This window comes from Ailuropoda melanoleuca, chromosome X (assembly GCF_002007445.2).
Source record: "Ailuropoda melanoleuca isolate Jingjing chromosome X, ASM200744v2, whole genome shotgun sequence".
NCBI classification, from domain to species: domain Eukaryota; kingdom Metazoa; phylum Chordata; class Mammalia; order Carnivora; family Ursidae; genus Ailuropoda; species Ailuropoda melanoleuca.
In genome coordinates, this window is record NC_048238.1 from 52,605,671 (window position 1) to 52,617,049 (window position 11,379).

Below are 11,379 nucleotides of genomic sequence, written 5' to 3' on the forward strand. Positions count from 1 at the left end.
AAAACTGCTTGGGACCAAATCCTGGCTCTGTGATCTTGGGTAAGTGACTTAGTCAGAACCAGAGGCCATTAAAACAGAAAGAGACCTTAAAGATACATATTTCTCAGGGTGCCTGGGTGGCTCTGTCATTTAGGGTTAGACTCTTGATTTTGGCTCAGGTCGTGATCTCAGGGTTGTGAGATTGAGCCCCAAGTCAGGCTCTGGGCTCAGCATGGAGTCTGCTTGGGATTCTGTTTCCCCTCTCCTTTTGCCCCTCCCCCTGTTCTCTCTCTCTCTCTCTCTCTTATTTTTTTGACAGAGAAAACAAGAGAGCAAAAGCAGGGGGAGCAGCAGAGGGAGAGGGAAAAGGAGGCTCCCCGCTGAGCAGGGACCCTGATGCAGGATTCGATCCCAGAACCCCGTGATCATGACATGAGCCGAAGGCAAACGCTTAACCAGCTGAGCCACCCAGGTGCCCCAATAAATAATTTTTCAAAAAGATACATATTTCTTCAAACTTCACCTTTTTCCAAAAAGAAATGTGAATCCCTGAAAAGTAAATCCCCATAGTTTTGCAAAAAGGAGTCAGGACTGGAATCCAGGGCTGTTGAAGCCCCAGGCCAGTGCACTTCGTACTACACCAATATTGCCCCTTGCTACCCTATTGGATCTGTCACCACTGCCACCTCCCTAAATAGATATTTATTACCTTGTGCCTGGATTATTGACGCAGTCACCTCCACCTACGCTTGCAAACTCTCGTCTATCCCATCCCCTGTTCACCCTGCCAAGTTAATTGGCATCATTTCCATCTTGACATTCCCCTCGCTGGGAAGCTTTTAGTGGCTCCTTGTTGCCTACTAAATAAAATCCAAATGTCCAAACTAGGCATCATAACTATTCTAAAATCTGGTGTCAGCCCACCTTTTCATGCTTCATTACCCACACTATCTTTTATACCCCATGACCCAGACGTGCCCAATACTCTCTGTTCCTTGTACCTTCATGCCCTGTTGCCTTTTTACATACTGTTCTCTGAACTTTGGGTGTCCTCGCTTTGATTTTCCTCCTGGTGAATTCTTACTCAAGGCCCAACTCAAATGTCCTAGGGCATGAACACTTTCCAGATTTTCTCAGTCAAAATGAATCTCTATGATAATATATGTGACAGGAGTTGCCATCATAGATTGGTGTGTAGAAAACGTGAGTTTCCATCTCCCTCTTCCTTTTTTCACCTGTGTTCCCACAACATATTGCTTATACCTCTGTTTAACACTTATGTCACTTAACCTTATATTAGAGCTGGTTATTTAAACAACGAGACTCGTCTCATTCATCTTTGCGTCCTCCATGGCCCCTAACAGAGTTCCTGGTACACAACAGGTACTTAACAAATATTCAATGGAATGAAACAAAAGCTGTGGAGCCAAGTCTTGAGATGCCCCCTCATGAATAATTCAGCAAGACCAATTCCTGTTGCTCGACATGTAGTGACATGTTGAGAGAAGAGAAATCTGGGAGAGCTTGTGGGTAGCTCTCCAACAATGTGCTTCGAAACAGCCTCGATGACTTTCAAGCTGACAGGTAAAGTTCTTATCCCCACATTCTTTAATGTAAGCTGAAGCTTATGCACGCCCAGCACCCTGAGCCAGAGAGTGGGTTACCAATAAGTGAAAAGCAGTGACCAGTGCTGAAGAGGTGAAAGCAGGAGCTCTTTGGAGCCATTTATAAAAGGAATCTACCATGATCCAGAAATTAATGTTTCCCTGGAAAGGGAATCTTGACCGAGGTCTTTGGATCATTTCCCTTGGAAGAGGGATAACTGTGATGGGTGATGCAGGCCAAGTAGCTTGGCATGGGTGACACGCCTTTATGGTTTCTCAGTGGCAAGATCTGTTCCAGGCCATTCTGGACACAGCTTTTAGCTAAGGCTGCTGTGCAGCTCATTCCAGTTCGGAAAGTGATGCCTGGGGTATGGCCAAGTTGAAAGATGACTGCGTTCTCATGATGACAGCTTAAAGACAGGCCTCAAGTTCACTCCCTTGTTGGCCACCTCCGTTCATTCATTCAGTCGTCATTTAACAGACACTTACTGTGTGCCAGGAACACAGGTTCTGATACAGAGATGAATGACCCCTGCCCTTAAAAAAGGATTATTCTAACAGAGGAGACACAGAGGGAAACAGACAAGATGGTGAACTATCCTAAGTGCCATCACAGAGAAATACAGTGTAGAGGAGAAACAGAGGGATAGAGAAAGTGGAAGGAATAAAACCTAAACTCCGGAATGTAGAACACCAGGCCACTGGCTACCTCTCACCACTCCTCCGCCTTTGTAAGTGTAGAGTAGACTACCTGCGCTGAGTTTCAGAGAAAGAGGAGTTTGTAAAGAAACGGGAAAGGTGGGCGCCTGCGCGGTTCAGTGGGTTAAACGTCTGCCTTCGGCTCAGGTCCTGATTCCAGGGTCCTGGGATCCAGTCCTGTGTTAGGCTCCTTGCTCAGCGGGGAGCCTGCCTCTCCCTCTGCCTGCCGCTCCTCCTGCTTGTCCTCTCTCTCTCATAGATAAATAAAATCTTTAAAAAAAAAAAAGATACAGGGAAAAGGTGTTATGGGCAGATTTTATTCCCAAGGCAGTGAGGAGGGTTTTAAGCAGGGGAGTAACATGATTAGATATACATTTCAGAAAGACCAGTCTGAAGAATGTTTGGAGAATGGATTGGAAGAGGCCATGAATGGAGGTAGGGAGACAAGAAACTGGTTTACCAATCCGATTGTAAAATTATCAGTCTGTACCAGGACAGTGGAAGTGAAATAAAAAGGAAGAGAAGAAGTCAAAAGACAGGAGGTAAAACCTACAGGGTTTAGTTATTTATTGAATATGGAGTGCAGGAGAGTGAACAGGAAGGGGACGCTCATGCCGGCTCCCTAGATTCTTGGCTTGGGCAGTTGGTGGGTATAATACCGTTCAAAGGCATAAGGGAAAACTAGAGGGACAGTAGGCTTAAAAGCAGGAGAGACGAGATTGACATTCAGTATATATGTACTTGGAGACCAGGAATGAGGTGTGACCTGAAGATACAGATTTGCAACTGTCAGGAACTGAAGCCATAGGAGGGGATGAGACTGCTCAGGGAGAGTTTCCAGAGTGATGAGAATAGAGAATGGAGGGGCGCCTGGCTGGTTCAGTGAAGCTTCTGCCTTCAGCTCAGGTCATGATCCAGGGGTCCTGGGATCGAGCCCCCTGTCAGGCGCTCTGCTCAGCAGGAAGCCTGCTTCTCCCTCTCCCACTCCCCCTGCTTGTGTTCCCTCTCTCACTGTGTCTCTCTCTGTCAAATAAAATCTTAAAAAAAAAAAAAAAGAACAGAGAATGGAACCCTGAGGACTATCAAACATTTAAGGAGGGGAGTAAGTGGTGCCTGGCTGGCTCAGTCGGTAGAGCATGCGGCTCTTGATCTTGGGGTCGTGAGTTCAAGGCCCATGTTGGGTTTACTTAATAAGAAAATTGGGGGGGCTCCTGGGTGGCTCAGTCAGTTAAGTGTCTGTCTTCAGCTCAGCTCACCATCTCAGGCTCCTTGGATCGAGCCCCACATCGGGCTCTTTGCTCAGCGGGGAATCTGCTTCTCCTTCTCCCTCTGCCCCTCCCCTGGCTCATTCTATCTCTCTCTCTCAAATAAATAAATAAAATCTTTAAAAAAAATTTTAAGGGGTAGAGTAAGAGCAAAGCATAAAGCAGTCAGAGGTAAGAGAGAGATTAATAGAGAAAAGTGTAACAAAAGTCAAAGGGCATTATGTGGCCATAAACCAGATTTTAGAGAAATATTTAATGACATTTTTATTTGTATTTTTAAAAAGAATTTATTTTTAAGTTATCTCTACACCTACATGGGGCTTGAACTCACAACCCCGAGATCAAGAGTCACATGCTCTATTGACTGAGCCAGCCAAGCATCCCTTTAATGACATTTTTATTTTATTATTTTTTAAAGATTTTCTTTATTTATTTGACAGAGAGACAGTGAGAGAGGGAACACAAGCAGGGGGAGTGGGAGGCTCTCTGCTCAGCGGGGAGCCTGCTTCTCCCTCTCCCTCTCCCTCTGCCTGCAGCTCTGTGTACTTGTGCGCTCTCTCTCTCAGTCAAATAAATGAATAAAAGCTTTAAAAAAATTTTTTTAAAAGAGTAGATGTTAAAAGTTCTGATCAGGGGCGCCTGGGTGGCACAGCGGTTGAGCATCTGCCTTCAGCTCAGGGCGTGATCCTGGTGTTCTGGGATCGAGCCCCACATCAGGCTCCTCTGCTATGAGCCTGCTTCTTCCTCTCCCACCCCCTGCTTGTGTTCCCTCTCTCGCTGGCTGTCTCTATCTCTGTCGAATAAATAAATAAAATCTTAAAAAAAAAAAAAGTTCTGATCAGGGGGCACCTGGGTGGCTCAGTCATTAAGCGTCTGCCTTCGGCTCAGGGCGTGATCCCAGAGTCCTGGGATCAAGCCCCGCATCAGGGCTCCTCCGCTGGGAGCCTGCTTCTCCCTCTCCCACTCCCCCTGCCTGTGTTCCCTCTCTCGCTGGCTGTCTCCCTCTGTCAAATAAATAAATAAAAATCTTTAAAAAAAAAAGTTCTGATCACAAGAAAAAAAAATTCTAACTGTATATGGTGACAGATGTTAACTAGACTTATCATGGTGATCATTTCTCAGTATATACAAATATCAAATCATTATCTTATACACCCGAAACTAATATAATGTTACATGTCAATTATACCTCAATAAAAATTATGTATCATATGATGACAATTGCATTTTAAGAGTACATGTAGGGGCACCTGGGTGGCTCAGTCCGTTAGGTATCTGACTCTTGGTCTCAGCTCAGGTCTCGATCTCACGGTCATGGGTTCAAGCCCCGCATTGGGCTTGAACCAGAAAGAATATATGTATATATTTTCATTGAAAAATGACTGTAATGGGCGCCTAGGTGGCTCAGTCGGTTAAGTGTCTCCCTTCGGCTCAGGTCATGATCCCAGGGTCCTGGAATTGAGCCCCACATCAGGTTCCCTGCTCAGAAGGGAGTCTGCTCCTCCCTCTCCCTCTGCCCCTTCCCCTGCTTGTGCTTTCTCCCACTCACTCTCTTTCTCTCTAATGAATAAATAAAATCTTAAAAAAGAAAAATGACTGTAAGGTTTCACACCTGTTGGTGAAGATTGTTATCTCCGGGTGGTAGTGTTACAGACTGTTGTAATTTTCATCCTTATGATTTTTTTTTGGATTTTCCAGTTTTTCCATAAAGAACACGTGTTCCATGAGTAATTGGCAAACGTGAAAATTAATATAAAAAGGGAAAAAACTCAAAGGAGAAGAAAATTTCAAGGTGGGAGTGGTCAACCGAATGAAACAGGTCAGAGGCAGTAAGACTTGTTCCGAGGGCTGTCCATGGGATTTAGCAACAAAGTGACCTGTTGAAGACTGTTTCAACCGAGGAGGCAGTGGGGGCAGAAGCCAGATGGGAGTGGAATGGAACCGTGAATGGGAGGCGAAGTGGAGACTGCAAGTACAGAAGAGTCTTTCAGAAAAACTCGGGTAAGAAGGAAAAGAGATAGGGCAAGAGCCCAGTTGAAGGTACCATCCAGTTTGAGAGTCCCACACCGTTTGGTGGCTTTGAGCGCCCTGAAGAGAGATAGGTTGTGAAGGTCTTCTGACGTTCAGATTTCCAGTGGTGGGGGGGGTAGAGCAGAGTGTGGAATTGGAAGCAGCAACCAGCTCAGGGAATCAACGTCAGAAATTGCTCTTCGTGGCTCAGAGGCAAACTTCTCGTCCCTCCAACTGAGCAGAACACTCTAGTGCGATGTGTGTGGCTACATAATTTAGAATGCGGGTTACTTTTTGGAAAAGAGCCCCCCCCCCACCAAAACAAGGCTTGGGACGAGTATGAAATAATCTTAGGAAGTTCTCGTGACTCATGTGATAACAGTCAGGGAGACTTATCAAGGTGCGTGGCTCGGTTGTGGGGACAATATTGTCCTCTAGGAATACTGCCAAACCTCGGCGCATTCTAGGGCTCACCCCAGCCCCAGATCTGTGAGGTGAGATGTCAGCAGCGAGTAAGAGCAGTTTGTGTTTATTGCAAAGCACTAGCTCGGATTCAGAAATCAATAACTGCTTGACATTCGGAAAAGCACCCTCACACTGGCCAGTCCAATGCCACTTAGCACCAATTTCCTAGGAGACAACAAAGTAGCTCAATCATCCTTGTCTTTTGTCGGATGAGAACAGCCAAAATGGAGGCTTAGTCAGGGGATCTGACACTCTTGCTTTACCTCTGAAGCAGATGCCCCCACTGGCTATAGAATCCCTCATCTGGATGGGTCTACTTCTGAAGGCGAGGGAGAAGAATCCTAGGGGCGTCCAACTAGAGGAGGGTTTCGCTTGAGGAGGCCGAGGGCAGCAAAGCCTTGGAGGACAGCCATAGTCTCTGCCCGAAAGGCAAGGTGGGGGTTGGAAATAGAAGTGAGACAAAATCTTTGCTTGTGAGGCTTGGGAGCAGGATTGTTCTGTTCAGGTGCAAGAAAGAGATAAAGGAAAGTAGGTTAGTTAGAACGGAGGCTGTTCAAGATGAAGATGTATTAGAGCTGGCTGCTTCATATGGTGCTCGGAGCTTGTTGCAGGGACTGATTAGGCAGCCTAAAGCAGGTGTACAGGACTAGATCTTATCAATCCCCCTTGAGATATTCCCCCCCCCGCAGCACTGAATTGGCTGAGGCTGGAGCTGAGTTGGCTTCGTGGAAGGCACAAAGCATCGTCGATGGGAGTCCGCATTGGACTCAAGCTCTTATGGGTACCCCTCGGGCCCACAGTTTTCTCCCTGAACCGGGTGCCAGAATCCACACTGGTGGAGAGCTGTCCAGGAATCCCTATAGCACATACTCTAGTTCCCTCTCCCCCACAGGATGGGTGGATGTCTGTGGACGGGGAAATGGGGGGCCTCAGGCCTCAGGCGAGGGATTCCAGAGATCTGAATGGGCCTAGGAATCAGTCCTCTAATTTGTAGCAGGGTCGGAGGGGGCGGGTGGTGTAGGAACAGAGCCGCCTGGGTTTTCCTACCTGGGCAGCCCACCAGCCCTCCTCTGAGCAGTGCTTCTCAGCGGAAGCCTGGACCTTTAGGGTGTCAGCAGCCTGGCACTCCCCTAGTTATTGACTTGGTAGTGCTGGGCGGTTCAGAGAAGTAGCAGGGATAGTGACTGTGATGACCGAGGCAGGGGGATTCGGGATGAGGCATTCGTGATGTTATTGCTGGCAAACTTGGCTGAGGTCCAAGGAGGGAAGGGCAGAGGAGTCCAAAGAGTAAACAGAAACGGTGAACACCAGGGCTTCTATTGGGGGCTTGGTTTACATGTCTTATTGGATCATTGGTTTGAGGGTCTGGGTGAGAGACCAGTAGATTCCTGTTCGGAGGACCTGGGAATGGTTCCTATGATAAAACAAGATCTCTTGTATATACAATATGATTTCAATGATGGGCATGTGTATATAAGGAAAGAAAACTGGAAGGAAAGGACTAAGCCACTAACCACTTAAATGGTCAGGGTATCGGCTCGTCAGGATCACTGCCCAAACTTGGACAATTAGCAGAAGGAGCTAAATTCTTCTGGGTGCTTTTCACTTCTCTCTTCAAACTTGACACTTGGCCCTATTTTTCTGTCCGTGACCTGGACTTCTGTCTGATTCTTCACCCCTACCTGCTACCTCTAGTCTCCTTGGGTCAAAATCCAGGACTGGATTCAACCTGGGAACTTTCTACCCCTGCAGAACTCCCTGGGTCCTACAGTGCACACTCTCCCTGCTCCCTCCCCAAGAGCAGAAAGATCGGGATATGGACATCAAGCTGTATTGGCTGAAACAAGCAACATTAGGACAGAAGCCCCAAAGTTCCAACGTTCCATTTCATTTTCTTCACTTGGCTACCTGATCTGATGAAAGGACATGGAACTTTCTGGAATCTTTTGCAAGCATACCTTCTGTTGGTGCACTGATCAGACATCAGTGAGCCATAGTACCATGCCTCAAACCCCAGGAATTAGGGTCTTCATAAAATACAAAAACAGAGGCAAAATGAATTCCAAATTGCAGGGAGTGGATATGGTATTTGTTTAGGCTCTATTTCCAGGAAATCTATGAGCTCCAAGAAGCACCACCTCACCTTCAGGCTTTACTGTTGATAGAATGAGTGTGCCATCCTACGTGGACCTGGTTCTGGGATATTTCATATAGTTAGGCCTTTTGGGAGGGGTATTGAAACAATTTTGCTTTTGTTCCCCACTCAAAACTGTCCTGAGAGCAAAAGGTATATGCCTAACTATCGAGTGAATTGGGGCACTATCTGGGTTTAGTTCTTCAAAAACCCCCTCAAAAAAATATAGATAACTCCCTCGAGTTGACCTCTTTTTAAATTTTTTTTTGAAGATTTTATTTATTTATTTGACAGAGAGAGACGGCCAGCGAGAGAGGGAACACAAGCAGGGGGAGTGGGAGAGGAAGAAGCAGGCTCCTAGCGGAGGAGCCTGATGTGGGGCTCGATCCCAGAACGCAGGGATCACGCCCTGAGCCAAAGGCAGACGCTTAACGACTGCGCCACCCAGGCGCCCCTCTTTTTAAATTTTTTTTAAAAGATTTTATTTATTTATTTGAGAGAGAGAGCACAAGCAGGGGGAGGGGTTGAGGGAGAAGCAGGTTCCCTGCTGAGCAGAGACTGACCCCCCCCCAAGCAGGACTCCATCCTGGACCCTGAGATCAGAATGTGAGCTTAACCAACCAACTAAACCATCCAGGCTCTCCAGGTTGACCCCTTCTAGAATACGAATCCCTGGGGGCACAGACTCATTCACATAATTACGCGTCTTTTTGAAAACGATTTGTGAAAACCAACACCAATTATGAACACAGGACCACTTCCATCTTTCCGAGCAGCCCTTAACTGGAGACAGTTTGCATAAACTTTCCCCAGCCTGAGCCCATGGGGTGGGGACTTTCGAGATGGTCTACACATTTTCAGGGTTAGTCGTTTCCTTAATCCTGTGGACCGTTTTGGGAAGAGTTTTTGCCTGTGTGTCTTAAGCAACATTTATAATGCAAGCTGTCCCCTTTGGTTTCTGAGCCATACAGCAATGCTGTCTCATTGATCAAAGCCGTACAAAATGCCACATTTTGCTCTGTAATGAGGCCCAGGAACGGGCTGGATGATGGACTCCACATGTGAGGCAGAGCTGCGCGGCATGCCATCTGAGAAAGCCTTGCGATTGCCAGGCCCAGCAAGCAGCCCCGCTCTGCAATGGAATGATCAGAGCTCCCAGCAGCCTGCTGATTCCGCGGCTGAGGTCTGAAGCTCTCAACTCGGTCGCTGTGGCTGGTGAGATGTGCTCGGAGATTATGGGAGCAGTTTCCTCCATCCTCTGTCCTGGTCCTGGGTGGAACAAGAATGCGGAAAGCCCTGGCTTGGGCTGACGTTTGAGCCATGCCCGAGAGAAGGCAGGCTGACATCGGGGCCTCTATGGTGTGTTTCGAGACCTAAAGGCGCTCTCCCTGAGTGGATCTGAGGAAGTGAGCAGGAGGATGTGAAGTTGTAAAAGATTCTCCCCGAACCCCCATTGTAGGACAAAAGCGTGCTTAGGATTTGAGACAGAAGCTGATTTAGGAGCAAATGGATGTACGTTGCTCACTGTAATCCAGTTTTCCTCCCGTCTTGCCCCGCCCCGCCCATGCCCTCCCTTCTCACTCCTCACTTTTCCTCTCTCTTTTTCTCCCTGGCAGCGGCAGGACCCCATCCAGAAGACGTGGGTAAGTCGCAGTAAATAGGAAGAGGACAAGTTGATTGTAGCAACCATTTTTTTAAATACAGCTACAAACTATTCAAATAGACTTCCTGTAGCCTAGAACTACACACAGAACTAGACTCACCCTAGAGAAATCCTGCCAGAACTCCAAGGAACAGTGAGTACACACTGATATTGACCCATGGTTTCCCTTCCTAGGAGCTCTGCTAAAGGAGCTCTCTCTTCTGGTCAAACAGGTCTGCCCACCATTCCCTAAACACATCTCACTGCTTGCTGTCACCTGGAATGCTTGGACTCTCCATCTCCTTTATGGCCCAAGTTCAACTCTGCCTCTTCCACTAAACCTACGCTCTTTTCCTACATTGGAACGCCTTCTGGCACCTCATATCTACATCTGGCATTTAGGACGTACTCCATTGTTGTAGGTACCCCCTCTCTCCTGTTAGCTGAGAACCTTCTAGAGTCAGGAACCAGTCCTTACTCTGATTCGCAGCGGGACCGGTGGAGCGGCGCGAGCTGCGACATAGTGGTTAAACAACCACGTTCCAGAGCCGGACTGCCTGGGTTCAAATCCAGCCTTGTTGCTAGCTGGATGACCTCAGTCGTGTCGCCTAACATCCGTGTGCCTCAATCCCCTGGAACAGGGGAATATTACTTTGAGAATCAAACAAAGTAACACTTGCAGAGCGCCTTGAATGTTGCCTTTCACGCGTGGCATAGTCGGGAAGCGCTACTCTTTATCCACTTAACTCCACCGTATACTCACCAGGAATCCCCAGGTGCCGAAGGATAACAGGCAGCCTCCCCACCCCCCATGGTGTCCAGCTCAGTTGTGCCTTATACCAAGTTTACCAGACGCTCCCTAAAGGAATTCCCTACCTGGCTTTAACTGTCCTGCATACTCTGATCCCCTCGGCTGACCGGCTGACCGATGGTGTCTTCCACAGCCACCCATCACAGCCCTCTTTTCTGTCCCCAGACACGCCCTGCCCGTTCCTACTCCCACTCCTCCCTGCCCGTTCCTACTCCCACTCCTCCCCCTCCCTGCAGTGCTGCTCCTGCCCTTCCCCTTTCCAACTCCCACCCGGCCTTTCCTCAAGCCTCACCTCGTCTAGAAAGCCTTCCGCGATGACGTCTGCTACGCTCATCGTCCCCCTCCTCAATCTTCCTCAGCACTGAACGTCTGAACCACATAACCGAACGTATAAAGAGAGTTTTTCATGGTGACTTCTTGAGTCTTGGTCTTGTCTCCTCCGGAAGTTGATAACTTCCTTAAGAACAGCTGGGAGGTTTTCCCCTCTTCTGTCACCTACCCCTTCCTTACCTTTCTTGGCCTGGGTGCCCAGGAGGTCAAGGGCAGAAGCCAGGGGACCAGTTTCTGTCGACTTCCCTTATTTCTCAGCAGCCATTCAGGCCACAGAATTAGCAGGGTCTTCAGGTAAACCCTCCTTCAAACTGGCCTGGCCCTTCAGTTAATGGTTGACACTCTCTGTTTACCTTAATGATTGCCAAGGTCTGTGGCGGGCACGTCATGTGCTTGCGGTTCAACTGCCTTGGCCCTGAGGGTAGAAGGCAGTGGGTTCT

The 11,379-nt window shown here is 48.0% G+C and overlaps 1 long non-coding RNA gene across 1 annotated transcript; it reads right to left on the reverse strand.

Moving 5' to 3' along the window:
• Positions 1-8,873: 8,873 nt before the first annotated feature.
• On the reverse strand, positions 8,874-11,295 carry LOC117797457. The gene is made up of 2 exons (XR_004622449.1): positions 11,120-11,295; positions 8,874-9,425 (listed from the first exon to the last, which is right to left on the reverse strand). It is a non-coding gene; the product is annotated as an uncharacterized LOC117797457 (long non-coding RNA).
• Between the last annotated feature and the right edge of the window lie 84 nt (positions 11,296-11,379).